The sequence below is a fragment of the Mustela nivalis genome, assembly GCF_964662115.1.
Source record: "Mustela nivalis genome assembly, chromosome: 12".
Taxonomy (NCBI): domain Eukaryota; kingdom Metazoa; phylum Chordata; class Mammalia; order Carnivora; family Mustelidae; genus Mustela; species Mustela nivalis.
This window is the reverse complement of record NC_139031.1, coordinates 4008232-4025221: the sequence shown is the minus strand read 5'-3', so window position 1 is coordinate 4025221 and position 16990 is coordinate 4008232. Positions and strand designations below refer to the sequence as shown.

The 16990-nt window shown below is 48.6% G+C and overlaps 1 protein-coding gene across 5 annotated transcripts in view; it reads left to right on the top strand.

The window, feature by feature from the left end:
* Positions 1-16990, top strand: part of LOC309845441 (uncharacterized protein) — a 304001-nt gene that overhangs the window by 239135 nt on the left and 47876 nt on the right. Inside the window, exon 4 of one of the 5 annotated variants that reach the window (XR_014301297.1) lies at positions 12020-12236. The exons of the other annotated variants lie outside the window; for them this stretch is intronic. The gene's annotated coding sequence lies outside the window, so the exon portion shown is untranslated. Of the gene's footprint in view, positions 1-12019; positions 12237-16990 lie in introns of those variants that run through there. 5 annotated transcript variants of the gene reach the window in all.

Genomic DNA, 16990 nt, shown 5'->3' with positions numbered 1-16990 from the left:
GTTCTAACAATTCCTCGACGGAGCGCTCGGACCTCCGATGATAATTTTGGCCGTGTTCATTTCTATTGTTTTGTTGTTCTATCCACATTGGCATGCTATATTTTAAATCTGTTTGTAGGTTCATATTGGATGCCTACCTATTTAGGATTTTTTCAAGAGTGAATTAACTGTTTTATTGTGAAATCTCCTTCTTCCCAGTCAATATTCCTTGTTCTGGAATCCATTTGGTCAGTCATGATCATACTCATTCCAGCTCTATTTTGATTAGTCTTCTTATGATATTTACTTTTATTCTATTTGTGTTGTGTTTTTAATATAGCCGCAATGTAAAGTGTGTTTCTTGTGGCTGGCGCCTGGTTAGTTTTACGTTTGAAATCCAAGCTGATCATCTTTGGCTTTATTTTGCGGGTTCAGTCGTGCACGCGATGTAGAGTCACGGACGTGACTGGGTCTCAGTGTACCATCTTGCGATGTCTCTTCTGTTCGTCCTGTCTGCTCTTTCCCCTTTTCCTCCTTCCGCTGCCTTCTATTTGATTACTTGGGCATTTTTATTGGATCCATTTTTATCCCTGCTAACGATTTATTAGTAATATATTCTTCATTCAGCGCTTTCTCTAGGGTTTACAGCACACGGTTTTCCCTTGCGGCCGTCTGCCCTCCTGTAACGTGATCCGTCTCACTCGTAGTCCATGGCTCCAGGACTGCAAACTTCCCTTTCCCACCCCCGTCTTCTGTGCTGCTGCCGCTAGACATTTTCCTTGAACATATGATCGTTCTAGAACATATTCTCAAACTGTTTGAAGTTCTCCCTCAGAAGATGGGTGTCAGCCACCTCCCTTGAGCATGGCCTGGACTGAGTGACTTTATTGTAGGGATTAGGATCTCAGACAATGTGCGTCTTCTGAGACCAGGTCATTGCACCCTCTGTCCTGATTTCTCTCTTGGGTTACGCACTTGGAGTGAAGCCAGCTGCCATAGGGGATGGACCCTCAAGCTGCCCATCCAGAGAGAGACTGAGGCCTCCTGCCAACATCCACTGAGTCCCGAGGTGACTGACAGCAGGCATGGGGGGGCGCCATCTTGGAAGCCCATCCTCCTGCCCATCAAGCCTCCAGATGACGGCGTCCTCCCCGACGCCTGACCACAACCTCATGAGAGATCCCGAGCCAGAAGCACTCATCTGAGCCACTCCCAAATTCCTGACCTTCCGTAACTGTGAGATAACTAACGTCTGCTATTTTAAGCCAAGTGCTCAGTGTAAGCATATAATGCACTAACAAAGATCTAATATAAACTCACTTTTATTTTTATTATTTTTGGTTTAAGCAATCAACCTTTATGGAGATTATAACTATTATTTCATGTTTAACCATGTATTTCCCATTGTGAATGGTGTCTTCCATTTCTGTATAGGAAAATTCCGATCAGGTACCATTTTTCTTCTCTCAGAAGATGACGTTCCTTTGGTGTTTCTTATAGTAAAAGTTTGATGGCAATGAATTCTCTTAATATTTCTTCTTCTAAAAAGTCTTTGGTCTCTATTTTTTAAAAAAATTATATTTGGCAGTAACTTTTCACTCACACAGAAGTTGGACATTTTACTCAGAGAGTTCTTGCGGACCCGTTGCCCGCTTCCCAGGGGACAACATCTCACAGAACCACACATATTCATTAAAACTGGAAAAGCAACGTTACGACAATACTACGAACTGAACTAAAGAGTTGGTGTGGGCTAGCCAGTTTTCCCACACACTCGTGGGGTGCACGTAATCCTCTGAAATCTCCCATTTGTAAACGGTGTTCCCACCGCTACCCAGACGCTCTCTAGCTCCCCTCGCAGGCTGCGACCTAGGAAATACTCCGGGCTGTCACCCAGGGTGATGGGCAGGCGCATATTTTTTCCCTTCTTTCCAAAGTCCTATTCCTGTGCTGTCAGTGTCTAGTATCTGGAAATAATTCTCTCATATATGTGTGCCCAGCTGTCTAGGGAATTTTAGTGCGGAGATAAGTTAGTTGCCCGACGCTCATCGTGTGCCCGGTACCCCACACGTATACTCCTTGCTCACCTCACGTCCCCAGGCTCAAGGGATAGAGTTGACCAGCTGTCACTTGGCTGTCTCTTCAGCAGGAAGAGCACCAGCTTCAATTTTGCACTTCTTGTTCTCCACCAGATCCCATATTTTTTTTTTAAGATTTTATTTATTTATTTGAGAGAGAGACAGTGATAGAGAACATGAGCGAGGAGAAGGTCAGAGGGAGAAGCAGATTCCCCACTGAGCAGGGAGCCCGATGTGGGACTCGATCCCGGGACTCCAGGATCATGACCCGAGCCGAAGGCAGTCGTCCAACCAACTGAGCCACCCCGGCTCCCCAGCCAGACCCCATATTTATAGGAGTGTTGCCTGCTTACTCCGACTTGCTGCTCTCTCCTGATTTTCTGTGTCAATACCTGTCCCCAAATTAGAATGAGCGGCTCTCCTTTACTAGACATCTCCCACCTTGCATTCCACTCCCTTGCCTCCTCCTGACTCTTTAATTCTGCAATTTCTTGGATCCGTAGGCTATTTTTACAAACTCTTACCTTCAGAACCGTCCGTTTTAACGTGATCCCAGCCTCGGCTGCCTCGTTACATAAACGTTCTCTATCTAATGCCATTTGTCACCAGACGCTTACAGAAATCGAATCCCAAGAGAATGTCAGAATTGATGAGACTAAATGTTACGAATGACAGTCATTTGGTTTTGTAGCCAACAGAAGTGAGTGTTAAAGGTTATTAATTACACAGAAATGTTTCTGGAGGATCGTTGATGTCAAGGAAAGTACGCGCTGTCGTGAGACTATCGGGCGTGAGGAGGGTCCTGAGGGAAGGAGAGTCACAGCGTTTCCGTCAAGTTTGGCTAAACGTGCTGAGGGAACAGGGGTATATTTCATTGTTTTTACGTCTGCGTCTGTATGGTTCTGAGAAAGTCTTTTTTTCTTCCTCTTTGCTATCATTCGAGGATGATAACTCAGGAATTACCCCAGCTGTAGGGCTATTGAGGTAGTGAAACTTGAGGTTGAGGGTTGAAAAATATTTTGAAAAAAAGAAAAAAGTTTTCACATAGTAGAAGAAAGTAGTTAGGAATGATACCAGCTAAAACAATGTGAGCAAAATACCTTCACAGGAACAGCTGGACGGACTAGCATACTGTTGAGAACAGGACTGGAGCTAACCCAGCATGAGCAGACCTTCACAGTCCAATCTACCCCCTTGTGAACCTGGCACCAAACACAACTCTTGAAGCAGACCTTCACAGTCCAATCTACCCCCTTGTGAACCTGGCACCAAACACAACTCTTGAAGCCAGAATTAGCCTCTAAAGAGAGATGACCACACACTTGTACTACTTCTACTTGACAAGACCCAGTACAACTAAAACAAGCCCCCCCTTCCCCAGAAAAGGATGCAGAGTCCTTGGGTGAAGTCCACTTTACTCCCTTGATATCCATAACATAAATGTTGTGATGTAAAGTTAACTGCTATTCATACACCTTATGTTAAATAATAAGAAAATAAGATAGGGAAGAAAACCAAGAAAATATTTGGTGAAGACAAATACATACTCCTAACAAAATAAGGACAAAATTCTTACAACTATGATAGCCCTTGTGTCGGCAACTGCGTACATGGCTGTAGCTGGTCCTAACAACTACGTCTTCCACTACCCATTCCATATTGCCTTCACGCTCAGCAAACACTTCAGTTGGTCCTTGTTCTGTGCCTGGTGAAGTCTTCTGGACTGTCAGCATCTGGGCTATGAGCAGTCCCCTCCGAGCTGAATGGTTGTAGTCTTCCATTGACTCTAATCTTAGGGCAGGATTGTACTAAGTGGTATACGGAGTGCTACCTGGTATTCCAGATGGCCTCTTGTTTTCTTCTCCTTGGAGTATCTACCACATTTCTCTTTGGTAATCAAGGTCATTGACCCCAGGCAGTACAGTAATCTTCTTTGCTCATTGATTCAGAGGGATGAGGACCCCCAAGTATCTGGGTGTCTATCTCAACATTTAGTTCATTGGAATCATTGTTTCTTTTCCCCTTGACGGGAGCCACCTTTTATTTGGAACTAAGACCTCTAGATGAGCAGACCTGAAGGTCACAAGGATGGGAAGCAAAATTTTTGCTGGTGGATCACTGTGGTGAACTCTTGGGGCCACTCTTATTTTTGGGTCTCGATTCTAGGACAGGTGAATCCTGACAATGGGAGAAACTGCACCCACCATACATTAGACAAAGATTCAGGATGTATACAGTCTTCTGGAAAACCCTGTCCCCACCCTGCAAACCATTGCCGCCCGGCTGGTGCTCTGAGTCTTCAGAAGGCCATCATTGTTCAGGAGGGTGGGGACCATGGTCAGACCCATGGATGAGCACGGGACCGTGACCATCCTTTATTTTCTGTGCCGTGAGTTCCTTGACTGGAAGTAATGCAGTGTGGAATACCATGAGAGTGGACAAGGCATCCTGGAACTCCATAGATGGTAGTTTTGGCAGAAGCACTGCATGCAGGGAAGGCAAATCTCTATCTAGAGTAAGTGCTATTCTAATAAGAACAAAATGTTGCTTCTTCAGGGTGGAAAGGGTCCAGGGCAATCAAACCTCCACCGGGTAGCTGGCTGATCACCCAGGGAATGGTGCCATGTTAGCCGCTCAGTGTTGGTCTCTGCTGCTGGCAGATGGGGCCTGCAGTGATTGTGATTACAGTATTTAATCACACCTACAAAATACTTCCACAAAATCACCTAGATTCGTGTCTGATTGAGTACCCGAGGACAGTCATCTCATGAAAGTAATGCATGGAAAGACTATCATCTTCTAAATCCAGATTTTTGAATGTCACCTCATATCCACTAAATAAAGATTATTTTTCATGTTTGACCTAAAACTCTAGTTTTAAAAATCCCCCCCCCCCCCAGCTAGTTTTCATCCAGGTCTCCTGACAGAGGTCTGTGGCAAGGGTTTGAGATTTGCAAATACAGAATGGGGTAAGGGACCTTTCTGGTCAAAATAAACACTGTGACCTTATTTTAGCTTGTAGATATAATAGTTTTAAAATTTTTTGTATGGGCACATATGTGGGTGTATATTTTATTATTGGAAACAGGACAGAGAGGACCCTGCCAACGCGTGGTGGTGTTCTTTGGATCTTTTGGACAGTGCTCGAGAACCTTAAGATAAAAGAAATGTAGGATGATGTGTGGGTCAGGCACGATCCATTAAGCCTTGTAGCTTTGGAGAAATAAAGTGTGTGGTTGGCACAAGACAAAGGATGTAATACAGCAGAGACAGAATGAATGAAGGGCTCAATGCCCAGGCAACATTTTCTTCAAATTGAAATACCCAAATGCACTTGCTAGAGTGAACCAGCATGAGCTCGTGATTTTTAGGGCTGTTTTCTTTCTTTTCCTTTTTTCCCCCCTCTTCCACTTACCTGGCCCGAGGATGCTGCTACATTGAGGAAAGGTTGAGGTTTTTGAAAACATGTGGTTGTTTTTCAGGATCTACCCCCAAATCGACACCTTTTGCAAGTTCAATTCAAATCCTGCTTCCTGTGTGGAACCTCCTCAACAACTCCGTGTTCTCAGTTGTCGGGTCAACACGATAGGGAGTGTTGTTTTCGCACTGCAGATTTTGATATCCAGTCTGAAAGCGCAACATGTGCTTTTGAACACATGCTGGGTTCCTAATATTTGCTGAAGGGCTAATTGCCAGGAACAGGGGACGTGGGTGGTGGCTTTTGTTCTTTAGCGATAAATGACATCATGGAATTGGTGATCCATTATCTGATTACCAGCGACATATTAATCAGGATCATTTGGGAAGTCTGTTCTCGGTGATGCTGACGTTGACTCCAGATCGGAATCAAGGGAGTCGGAGATCTGGGTAGGAAATGTGAGTGCTCGTCTGTGCTGCGGGAGTACCTTTGAGTAACTTCACATGGAAAACCTTCCCCACCCGGTAAGACCGACCACAAGTTATCAGATATTATCTAAAAAATAGAGGGACTGAGCCACTCACTACATGTATTACTGAGTACCCGGCTGCAGACGGCGTGAGAAAGCAGGTGTGGTTCTACAGAAAGAAATGTATGGGATCCATGAACACCCAAATCAGGCTGGTGGTTTCCCTTGGGGCGTTGCCATGGTGAAGCGGAGGCGGGAAAGGCCATTTGAGCAGAGCCCTTATTCCTTCAGCCAGGTGATGAGTTTGTGAGTGTTGAATATATATTAACATGTTGTTCGTATTGTACATGCTGTTCAATGCTCTGGTAATTTCGGAATATGTCATGAAATCGCATTCTCTATATTAAATCAACTAGATAGCTCTAGAGATAAGGATGTTTTTCTGACACAGGCTGTGTATATGCGTAGGTACGTATGTGTGTATGTATTTACATGGTTAAATATCACTTCTAGAAAATACAGGAGCTGACCCTTTGGTTAAGCCATGAATACCAGGTGACCTAACGCACTCTTCAAGAACCCAGTAATGGGGCGTGGCTTGGGCTTGTCCAACAGCTCTCTGTCCCCAGATGGAAATGATATTTGTGCACCTGCGGTGGCAGGATCTAAGGCGAGAGCACTTGCAGGAGGGCCTCTCTTACAAAGAGAGCGTCTGGCCCTCGTGCACGGCTACCCCCACCTGGCAAACATCGGCACTCTGGGGAGGTTACTCACAGACCCCGAGGAATGCCCAGCTCGGGGGACCCCGTGTGACACGCTGGCATCAGTTAGATGCTCTGGCGTCGTAGCTCTCTCTGAAGAACCGAGGAGAAGGGAATGTGGCCTTTCCCATCGGTCACGGGTCTCCCTTATTATACTTATTGTCAACTCCTAAATGTTTGGTCCTTATAAAGGGATTTTCCTTATAGCAAAAGAAGTAAGATGATGAGTGGATGCTGGTGAGATTCCGTGGGCTTACGGAATGTGTGTCATCTAGAAGCTGTTGACCTGCTAGTAAGAGATGGGCTCTTAAAAACTTAGATATGATGCCAAGGGGATTTTACCTTGGAAGCTAGGTGCTGTCCTTCCGAATGTCATAAACCCAGAGACAGGGAATCACACGCAGTCAAGTTCCTCCGTCACAGCGGAATGCGCTGGTCTCGAACTCGAACGACACACATTAGAGGAGGGTCCTGAGTTACATCAGAAGACCCATGGGCAGTGAGCTTTTATTTCTTGCTCTGCTAACCAGGGACTTTGCTGAATTAGAGATTTTAGAAACTCAGAGAGAAAGTAATGGTTTCTTTTAGTTGGAGGCTGAGACCAATACATGGTAATTTGAGAACCCTCTCGTCGCTGAGGAATGGAACACAAGGGAGGTTTAATTCCAGTGATGAAGGGAAGGGGGATGCCGGTGAGTAAGGAGGCAGAGAGCAGCAGGGCTGAGGCTCACCCTTCTGGGAAATGACCCTGGATCCTGATCAGCAATGGGAACGGCTGTGATGACTGTAGACTTGGAAAGGAGAGTGCTGGCGCTTTCTCTTGCCTTTCCCCTGGAGCCCAGAATTTCTTACCCCTTACTGCACAGCGGGACTGAGATGAAGACCGTGAAGGCATTTTACTTTCTTGAGTGGGTCACGGATAGACACGGGACGTCCCCATCTGTGCACCTCAGCTACCTCCATTGCCGCGCACACGGGCTATTTTCCTGCATCCGTGGCATTGTAACTCATTGTATTGTAAGTTTTCTGAATTGCTGGATAATCACACCGTGTAATAGAGTCAGAAGCCTCGTTTGTACTTCGACGAAGGGAGCCCCACTCTCCTTCTAGCAAGTGGGTTTGTTTTGACCGGAAACGACAGCGGGCAGCGTGCGAGGCTCACTATGACGTTTTCTAGGATGCAGGCAGTCTAACAGCTTCGCTCTTCAAACTCCTTTTGGGAGACTCAGGATACCAAGATGTGTGCGTGATGTGCTGGAGCCTGGGACGTCAGCTCCCCCTTCCCGTCGGCTGCGAGGGCATGCGTGGGCACTGCACTTTACAGTTTGGATTTGCTTCCAAAAGCTGCGTGTGTGCCGCGTGTTTGGAGACGGTCTGGTGCCCCGTGGGTGCGCTTATCCTCGGTTGCAGCTTCTCTTCCATGTCTGTGCGGAGAGCGGTGAGATGCGCCTTCCTGACTCAGGGAAACCGTGGTCACGTTGAATATGGGTTTTAGAATCAGAAAAACCCCCTTCAAAAGCAGCTCTTTGAAGAAGAGCTTCCACTCCCTCATTTGGAAATGTGGCCAATGCTGTTTACATCGTGAGGTTGCCGGCGGGATCGAGAGAGATCTTGTACCCAAGTGTCTCTTGGAAGCAACCGTCAATAACTCTGCATCTCCCATTCCAAGATTTTTATTTCTTTCACTGAACCGTGATAAGACTGAAGAATTTTAAATAGTTAGGAAGCGTTTCTATAAACGAGGTGGAAGAGAAAAGAGTCTCTGTTTAAAGGTTTAATAACTTATTTTGTTGTTCGTCCCTTCTCCCCGGTTCAGAGAGGAGGGTGGTCCGTTAGGCTTCCCTTCCGATCGGCCTTCAAGCCACGCCGCACCCAGGAACACAGCTTGCGTGACGGACGCACCAGATCTGAGTGCACTTGATGTCACACGTTAGTAAGAAGCCACGGGGTCTTCGGAGAGCTTGCTCTGGAGTCTCAGAGAAACGTGGAGATGCCATTACGTCATCACATTTTCCTAGAAAAGGGACTCAGACAAAGGCAAGACCATGATGTTCCAAGGAGTGGAAGGAGCTTGTCTTCCCTCTAGAGAATCACGCTGTCGGGGTGGGGGGGGGGCACTGCCCCTGCTCTCTCTTGTTAGGCCCTTGTACGAACTTGGACTCCTCCTAGTTCAAACTCAGCGGCCTGTGGCTGGGTCTGTAAATCAGTCGCGATCTGTGACCTTGGCTTCAGTCCAGGGGCCGCAGACGTGGCCGCACCCGTGGCTTCCATGTCAGAGCCAAGCTTTGTTCCCCAGACAACTTTGCCACCGGTGTAGCTACTCTCACATTTCCTGTCCGGCGCGGTTGGTTGCATTTCTACTGGAGCAGCCAGAGCTCTGGGAGGGAAATGGGAGGGGCCGGTTGATGGGGGGTTTGGGATCCAAGTCCAGGGCTCCCTCCAGCATCCTGGAACATCAGAGCTGGAAAGAACCGGGAGCCATTGCATCGTATTGATGAGAAAAATTAAGATCGACAGGATGCATGAAGTTACCCAAGGTCCCACAGCATGTCACGCAGGAGGCACGAGTAGAGCTCAGGGTGGCCCCCAGTGTAATGGTCGTTCCTAGATCGGGCTGCCCACGAGTGCAGAGCATATGCCCATGCTCCGCTCCTCTCTGGATTAAAAATGTGCAGATTTTCCAACTCGCTGTCTTTGGCAGCATCAGGCATCCCGATTACTGTCCTTGGACCGTGCTGCCACTTGCTAATTCTCCTTAGTTTAGTGCCTTACGGAGGGGTGCTGTCCCAGCTGCTGTCTCCCCAGGGAGAGGTGTCCTCTTCAGTCTGGGTCATGTGCTTCTACTGAGACTGTCTGACGACAGACTCGAGTTTGTGGTTGTTGATGAACATTGAGCGAAACGTCAACTAAACCCCACGTATCTACTTCATGCCCTTATAATTCTAGAGATGCCACGCATTGTTCAACTCGAACATGGATTCCTCAAGGGATAACTTCTTATTTTGATGTCAATAGCCATGGAAAAATAACAAAAACAATTAGTCTGGACTATGTTCCAGGCACTTAGAACATCATGCTTCACATGTATTAACTCACTTAATCTTCACAATAATCTTTTGAGTTGGCAAACATCATTTGGCCTCACATACAGAGGAGGACCAGGCTGGGCAAGGTGAATGTGTGTTCAAGGTCATAGAACCTGGAAGGAACAATATCGGCATCCAGACCGAGGGGGTTGGCTGTAGAAACCACAGACCTTGGGTGCTGCTTACCGAGGGTCCCTGTACGTCTCCTCCTCCTCCTCCTCCTCCTGCTTCTCCCTCTTCTTCTTCTTTTTGTCCTTCAGGGCTCGGAACAATGGTGGATTCACCTACATTTTATAAATTAGGTAAGGACTGAACTACCACCAAGAACCTGGCCATGACCCAGTGTAGGCTTGCAATCATTGGTCATGCAGGATCGAGGTCCGTGGATTCCAAGTCTGTTTTCTCAATCAGCTACATGGACAAGAAGTTAGGACCCTTGAGCTCATTTGAAGACAGGCGGAGAGAGAGAGAAAGCAGGGCGGAGGCTGGTCAGAGCAGGGTATCTCCTTTCTCACCCCCTGAAGGGAGGCAGGGGGGAGTGCTCTCTCTGCCTGGGCAGACCGTGGAACAGAAGGGAGGTGAGGGCGAGGGAGCATTCTGTGCCCAAGCTTGGAATACAATGACATCACCTATTTTAAAAATACGGTCCAAAACCTGTCAAGTGCTGGCCAGTTGCACTGGGCACTCTTTCTTCCCTGAGGAGGCAGGAGGGAGGAGTTGGAGAGAAGGCAGGATGGTGGGGAGAGGGTGGGGTCCCTCTTCTCAGAAGCTCTCTCTGCAGCTCAAGAAGCAGAAATACAGCAGAGCTGAGCCCCCACAGCCTCCGGCAGAAACCAGGGGCAAGACTCTAAGACAGTGTGTTTTTCTACCCTCTCCTAGGAGCGTGGACTGTCCTCCAGATTTGTGGGGTCCTCCTAGGTCTGTGGAGGGCGGCTCAGGATTAGAAGTACCTGTCAAGAGTCCATACATCAGCCTGGTGGAGGTCAATGCCGACACAGAGGCCAGGAGCTGGTCACTCTTGTGAGGCTGGACAAGGGCTCCAGTTTTCTCTCCCTGTCGGCATGAAGCTGCCCGAGGGGTCTGGAATCAAGGTGGCAATTTCCGGACCCAACATCATAAACTCTTTCACTCTCTCCTTGCTCTGTGGTGGTGGTCTCCATGGAGCTGTGTAGTGAGTGCCTGTTTCTGTTGTCATAAAACCATAATTTACAATCCATATGGGATCTCTACCAAATTAGATATTCCTGTGATTATTACTGGAATTGGTCACCCTTGAAATAATATGGAGAAAGTAGCCGGTGGTTAGAAAGCATGTTTCCTATTTATAATTTGAATAGCTTATTTGTCTTCCCCTAATTACCACTGGAACTCTCAGTTCTTGGACTCCAGGAAATATCTGGTTCACGGGGTTAAATAACAATTTTTTTAGGGCATTTATTAGCTTTCCCTTTTCCTTCCTTTTTTTTTTTTTTTAAATTTTGACAGGGCATAAAATGAACTTGCTAATTGGTTTTCTCTTCCTGACTTGCATTATCTTATTGCTTTAATTTGTCTCCAATGAGACCAACCAGATGTGTCAGGCCCACATTGCTTCTAGAGACCTAATATTCAAAAAACCTTTAAGATGCAATGCAGTCCAGTGGCACCTGAGGGGCTCAGTCAATTAGGTAACTGACTCTTGGTTTCAGCTCAGGTCATGATCTCAGGGTCATGAGATCGAGCCCCGAGTCCGGCTCTGCCCTGATCAGGGGGTCTACTTAGGATTCTTCCCCTCCCTCTACGCCTCCCCTCCATCTGCTACCCTCCCCGCCTCTCTAGACCGGATCTTCTGTATAAGATTTTGTACCACTGTACACAAACTTTTTTTCTACCTAGAAGCATGAAGTGTTAGCTATTTATAGCTAGAAGACCATGGTCCTTTAGGCCATTCTCTATAATGTAAAAACTCTTCTCAAGGAAAAAAAAAAACAAACACTCACCATTTTCCTCTCCCCAAAGTAAAAGGGTCTTCCATCTCCAGCCGAGAAAATCTGAGCTGAGCTTAATGATCCCTAGCCCATCAGACCATCTACAGTCGTTTATATAAGATGTCAATCCTGGGAGCTCATCAAATACCCATAGAATCATGATGTTCATGGATGGGGCTTGGAAATCTGATTTTAACACGGAAGAATGAGATAATCAGTCAAATTCAAGAACCACTGATCTCTTCTACTCTTGTTCAACAGATGAGTGAACGCAGCACTCGAGTCAAAGTGACCCACCAAATCGAATTTCTGGGAGGCCTTCCAACTTCCCAGATGAAGTCTGCTGTGTGTGAGTCATGTATAAGTTCTCTTGACTCTCGTAAAGTCTGCTGGGGTGGTCCCAGAACCCTGAGTATGAGAAGAAATGTGGAGGTCAGAGAAATTGACTTCGCAGTGACTCCAATCACTCATCAACAAAGCCTCCGCACGTATCAATGAGAGCAGCTTCCCACTGGTGGATTGTAATCTCTGACCACAGGCAAAAGGCAAGGATTGGGGGTGAGGAGGATGGAGCACAAGACTGGCTTAGCGGGTGGATAACAAAGGCTTCAGGACAAGTCCACAGGACAAGTCAACATGAAACTACTGTGCAGGCAACTCACAAACAACTCAAAGCCAAGCTTTGTCATTCTTTTCTTTTTCTACAATTAGAGTACTTGGTTCCAACATGATTCCAACAATTCTCATCTCCCGGTGTCCAGCCCCTGCCTCCCCAAGAGAATGGGGATGGCCTGTAACCAAGAGGGTATTGTGAAAGTTGGTGGGGCTGGATTCCCAAGTCTGGGTCATAGAAGGCATTGTGGCTTCTCTTTTGCTCTCTCTTGGATCACTGCTCTGGGGAGAACCAGCCACAACTTCGCGAGGACACTTAAGTCGTCCTGTGGAGCGGTCCCCATGGTGAGGAACCGGCCTCCCACCAGCAGTCGGCACTGTCTCGGCAGGGCTGTGAGGGAGCCATCTCGGAAAAGTCTTCCCGTGATTCATCTGACAGGAACTCCTGATGGTCCTCGTGCTACAGACCCCTGCTGAACTGGGGGATAGTAAGTGTTGACTGCTGTAAGTCTGAGTTTTGGGGTGGTTTGTTAGGCGGTGATAGAGAATTAACATGTATCTGTTGAATGCTTATCCCATGGATATAAGATGCTTGTCCCACTTGCTAGCAGATTGTTGTGACTCTTTGGCGTCAAAGAGCCGGGAGATGCCCCATTGAGGAGGGGCACAGGCTGAAAAGTCCAGGGAGGGAGGCACGCCAGCAGCAGGCGGAGACATTCCTTCCATAGCATTTGCTGCCCTTGACGTGACGGCAAATAGTGCACGAAATACCAAGTTAAAAGAAGAGCATGAGTGAGAGCAGGAGAGAAAGCGTCCGTCTCCCCATGGGGAGAGAGCTTCAATTCATTTTCTTCCTCCTCTGGTCTGAGCCACAAAACTCCATTTCATGCGTCACGTGGGATCCTGTTATTCCCGTAGGATGGCAGGGGACACGGTGCTGGCTGAACAGAATGGAAAAGCGCGTTTTTTACCCCAGTGGCAGAGAGCCAAGACATCAGGCAGGAACACGCCTGCTGACCAAGAACAGAGCCCTGACGGTCACTGCCCGGAGCCTACTGCTTCCAACCGGTTACCCCCAAAAGTGACTTCCATGCCATTTGCCATATCTTGGTGACTTTTTTTTTTTTTTACTACAATAATAGTAATTACTGTTCTTTTTAAAATAATTTGTATTTACTGTTACTGCTGTAACAAGTTATTAGAGACTTGGTGGCTTAAACCAGCAGATTTAGTATCTTACAGTCCTGCAGCCCAGAGTCCCACACGGGTGCCTGCAGTGCTGGTTCCTCCTGGGGGCTCCCGGGGGGTCATTTTCCTGGCCCTTTCCGGCTTCTAGAGGCACCCACATTCCTTGGCTCAGGAATGTTCCTTCTGGAACATTCCACGTTCCACAGCTGGGAACGATTCTCTGCATTTAAGGCCCCTGGTGATGACATTGGTCCCATCCGGCTACTCTCCCATATCTCCAGACCCTTCACATAATCACATGTATGGCACATAAGACAACACGGCCACAAGGTTCTGGGGGTTGGAAGCTGACACCTCTGGGGTAATTATTCTGCCCACCACAGGGATTCTTTCTTTTAACTGGAAAAATTTTACTGATGGAGTGTTAATCAAGCCATCTCCTCTGGGACCATCTCTTTCCCTCAGAGTTAAATCCATGGTCTCATCTCGGGCTGTTTTCCACTCTCCCACTGGGCAGGGGGCCCAGTGTCCTAACCGGTACCCGGAAGCGGGTGGTGGTCCCCATCACCCCCATCGACGGTGTCTGCTGTTCCTGGAGACTCTGGTGGAGTTTTCCCCCAAAATCCCTCTTCCGTGTCCTGCGTATGAGAGGAAAGGCGTGCTGAGACTGAACTCCTCCTTGTACAGACTACTCGCGGCCCCACCTTGTTGAGCCTGAGACGTCTGCCCCCCGCTTCTGAGCAGCTCCGGATCCCATGGAAACTGACCTGCTCCTTGTCCACCGTCCGCTTCGCACTCCTCTGTGGATACACTTGGGTTTCCTCTGCCTCTGTTCTTCCGCCTGCTTTTCATTATCCACAAATTTCTTATGTTGTTATTTATTATCTTGTACATTTTCTCCTCTATTCTCTTTAATCTGTGGATTTTTTATGTTCAGTTAGCCGCTATATAGTACGTCATTATTTTTGATGTAGTGTTCGATGATCATTAGTTACATAGAACACCCAGTGCTCATCACAACACGTGCCTTCCTTAATGCCCATCATCCTGTTACCCCTTCCCCTCTGAACCCCTGGTTTGTTTCCCGGGGTCCATAGTCTCTCATGGTTCATCTCCCCCTCTGATTTCTCCCCCTTCAGATTTCCCTCCCTTCCTGTGTGGGCCTCTGTGCTATTCCTTATGCTCCACAAATAAGTGAAACCATATGATAACTGACTCTCTCTGCTTGACTTATTTCACTCAGCACAATCTCTTCCAGTCCCTTCCATGTTGCTACAAAAGTTGGGTGTTCATCCTTTCTGATGGAGGCATCATACTCCATAGTGTATATGGACCACATCTTCCTCATCCATTCGTCCGCTGAAGGGCATCTCGGCTCCTTCCACAGTTTGGCGATTGTGGACATCGCTGCTATGGACATTGGGGTGCATGTGCCCCTTCTTTTCACTACTTCTCTTTGGGGTAAATACCCAGGAGTGTAATTGCTGGGTTCTAGGGTAGCTCTAGTCGTAACATCCTGCGGAAACGCCGTACTGTTCTCCAGAGTGGCTGCACCAACTTGCATTCCCACCGACAGTGCGAGAGGGCTCCCCTTTCTCCGCATCCTCGCCAACACTTGTTGTTTCCTGTCTTGTTAATCTTTGCCATTCTGACTGGTGTAAGGTGGCCTCTCATCGTGGTTTTTATCTGTGGATTTAACACAGTTTTATTCCTTTACTGGCACTTTGGGGTTGAGGGAAATAAATAGCCAGGCTGATCCGACATGCATACCTAGAGGTTTTGCCTGGAGTATTATACACTCTTGAACTCATCAGCAGGGACGCAATCGGCCAAGGACACGGGCTGACGGTCAGGAGACCCTGGTTCTCATCCCAGCCGCTGCCTGCCTTGCCCTGAAACCCTGTGCAGGAACGACGCGCGCGCTCCGTCCGCATCAAGCTTCCCTCCCGCGGCTTTCCGTCATACCTGGGCTAAAACCCCAATCTTTAATGTGGCCTTGGAGGCCCTCCCGGCGTGGCTTTGTCATTTCTCACCTCCTCTTGCGCGACCCACACTTGTTTGTTCTGTCCCAGCGTCACGGGTTTTGTTTCAGCCTCTCCCAAGGACCCGCGTTCCTGGACGCTTCGTTCTCCGCGGCTGGGCAACTCCCCGTCAGGCTCCGCTGCCAGCACCGCGCCTTACGAAGGAAAGTGGGAGTGGGCCAAGGGCAGGGGGACGCCGTCGGTGTCTGCCTCCCCGACGGGCGATCAGAGGGGCAGAGGCCACGGCTGATCCCTTCCTTCCCGGGTGCGAGGGCCGGGTCCCTGGCCCAGGTTGAGCACGTGGCAGCCCATCGGTCGGCTCGGGGTTACAGATGTGCTTGGCAATTTCCTCGTCTGGAGGAAGGCTGCGGTGAGGCTGTCATCAGGAGGCAGATGGGAAATCCTCTGAAGGGTCTCGCGCGCCGTGGCAGGGGCAGCCACATCCCCATTCTGAGCTGCTCAGGAGCTCGCACAGCGGGACGCTTCCTTGGTCCTCGTCTTCTGCTCTCGCCAATGTCCTCCGCGGCTTCTCAGCAGGAAACAGCAGCGAAGGGCAGTGAACAGAATGTGTCCCTTCACTTGTCCATCTCTCCAGAAGGCCCCGACGAGCCAGGCTTTCGTTCTCTGGGACTGGGCACCCTGTGAAGAGGACGCAGCTGCCCAGCCCAGAGCCCGGCTCGGGAGGCTGCCGACGGCACGGCACAGCCATCTCCTCGCGGGAGTCCTGGCTCGAGCGAGAACCCCGTCCTCATCCTCCCCCACTGACTCGGGATCCAACCAGGTCCCGCGCCGTCTGCGATCGCGGCCCACGGCAGACGGAATGAGAGGTTCCCCTCCGAGCGCGATCTGCCCTCAGCCGAGGCTCCAGTTGGGATGCGGGGAAGCCCCTCAGACTGGATCGTTCTGCTTCTTGCCTTTGGGAAATAACCGCAGAGGAAGGGTCTGGCCCGAGTCGTCACCCCCCTCCGTGGAGCCGCGGTGTGGGTGGAGGAGGGCCGGGGGCCTCGGAGAGGAGAAGCTGAGAGCCGACCCCGCACAGGGCGCCCAGCTCCCCGCAGGAAGCTGTCCGGCCAGGAAAACAGGGCCTTCCGCACTGTCTTTCATGAAGACATTTGTTTGGCCAGGCCCTGTCTCCCAGGGCGTGCTAAGGAGTCCGTGTAGTATGGGCGGACGCCGTTAATGTACGATCACCATTTTTTTTTCTGTATTTGTCAGTCATTTATTATTTCTAAAAATACATCCTATAATTAACCTAATGGTTCCTCTACCTTTTTAAAATAAAAATTTTATTTTTTTTTAATTTCTTTTCAGTGTTCCAGAATTCATTGTGCGCCACACCCAGCGCTCCATGCACTACGTGCCCTCCACAGTACCCACCACGACCGCCGTTTTTATGATTTTTATCAGTGGG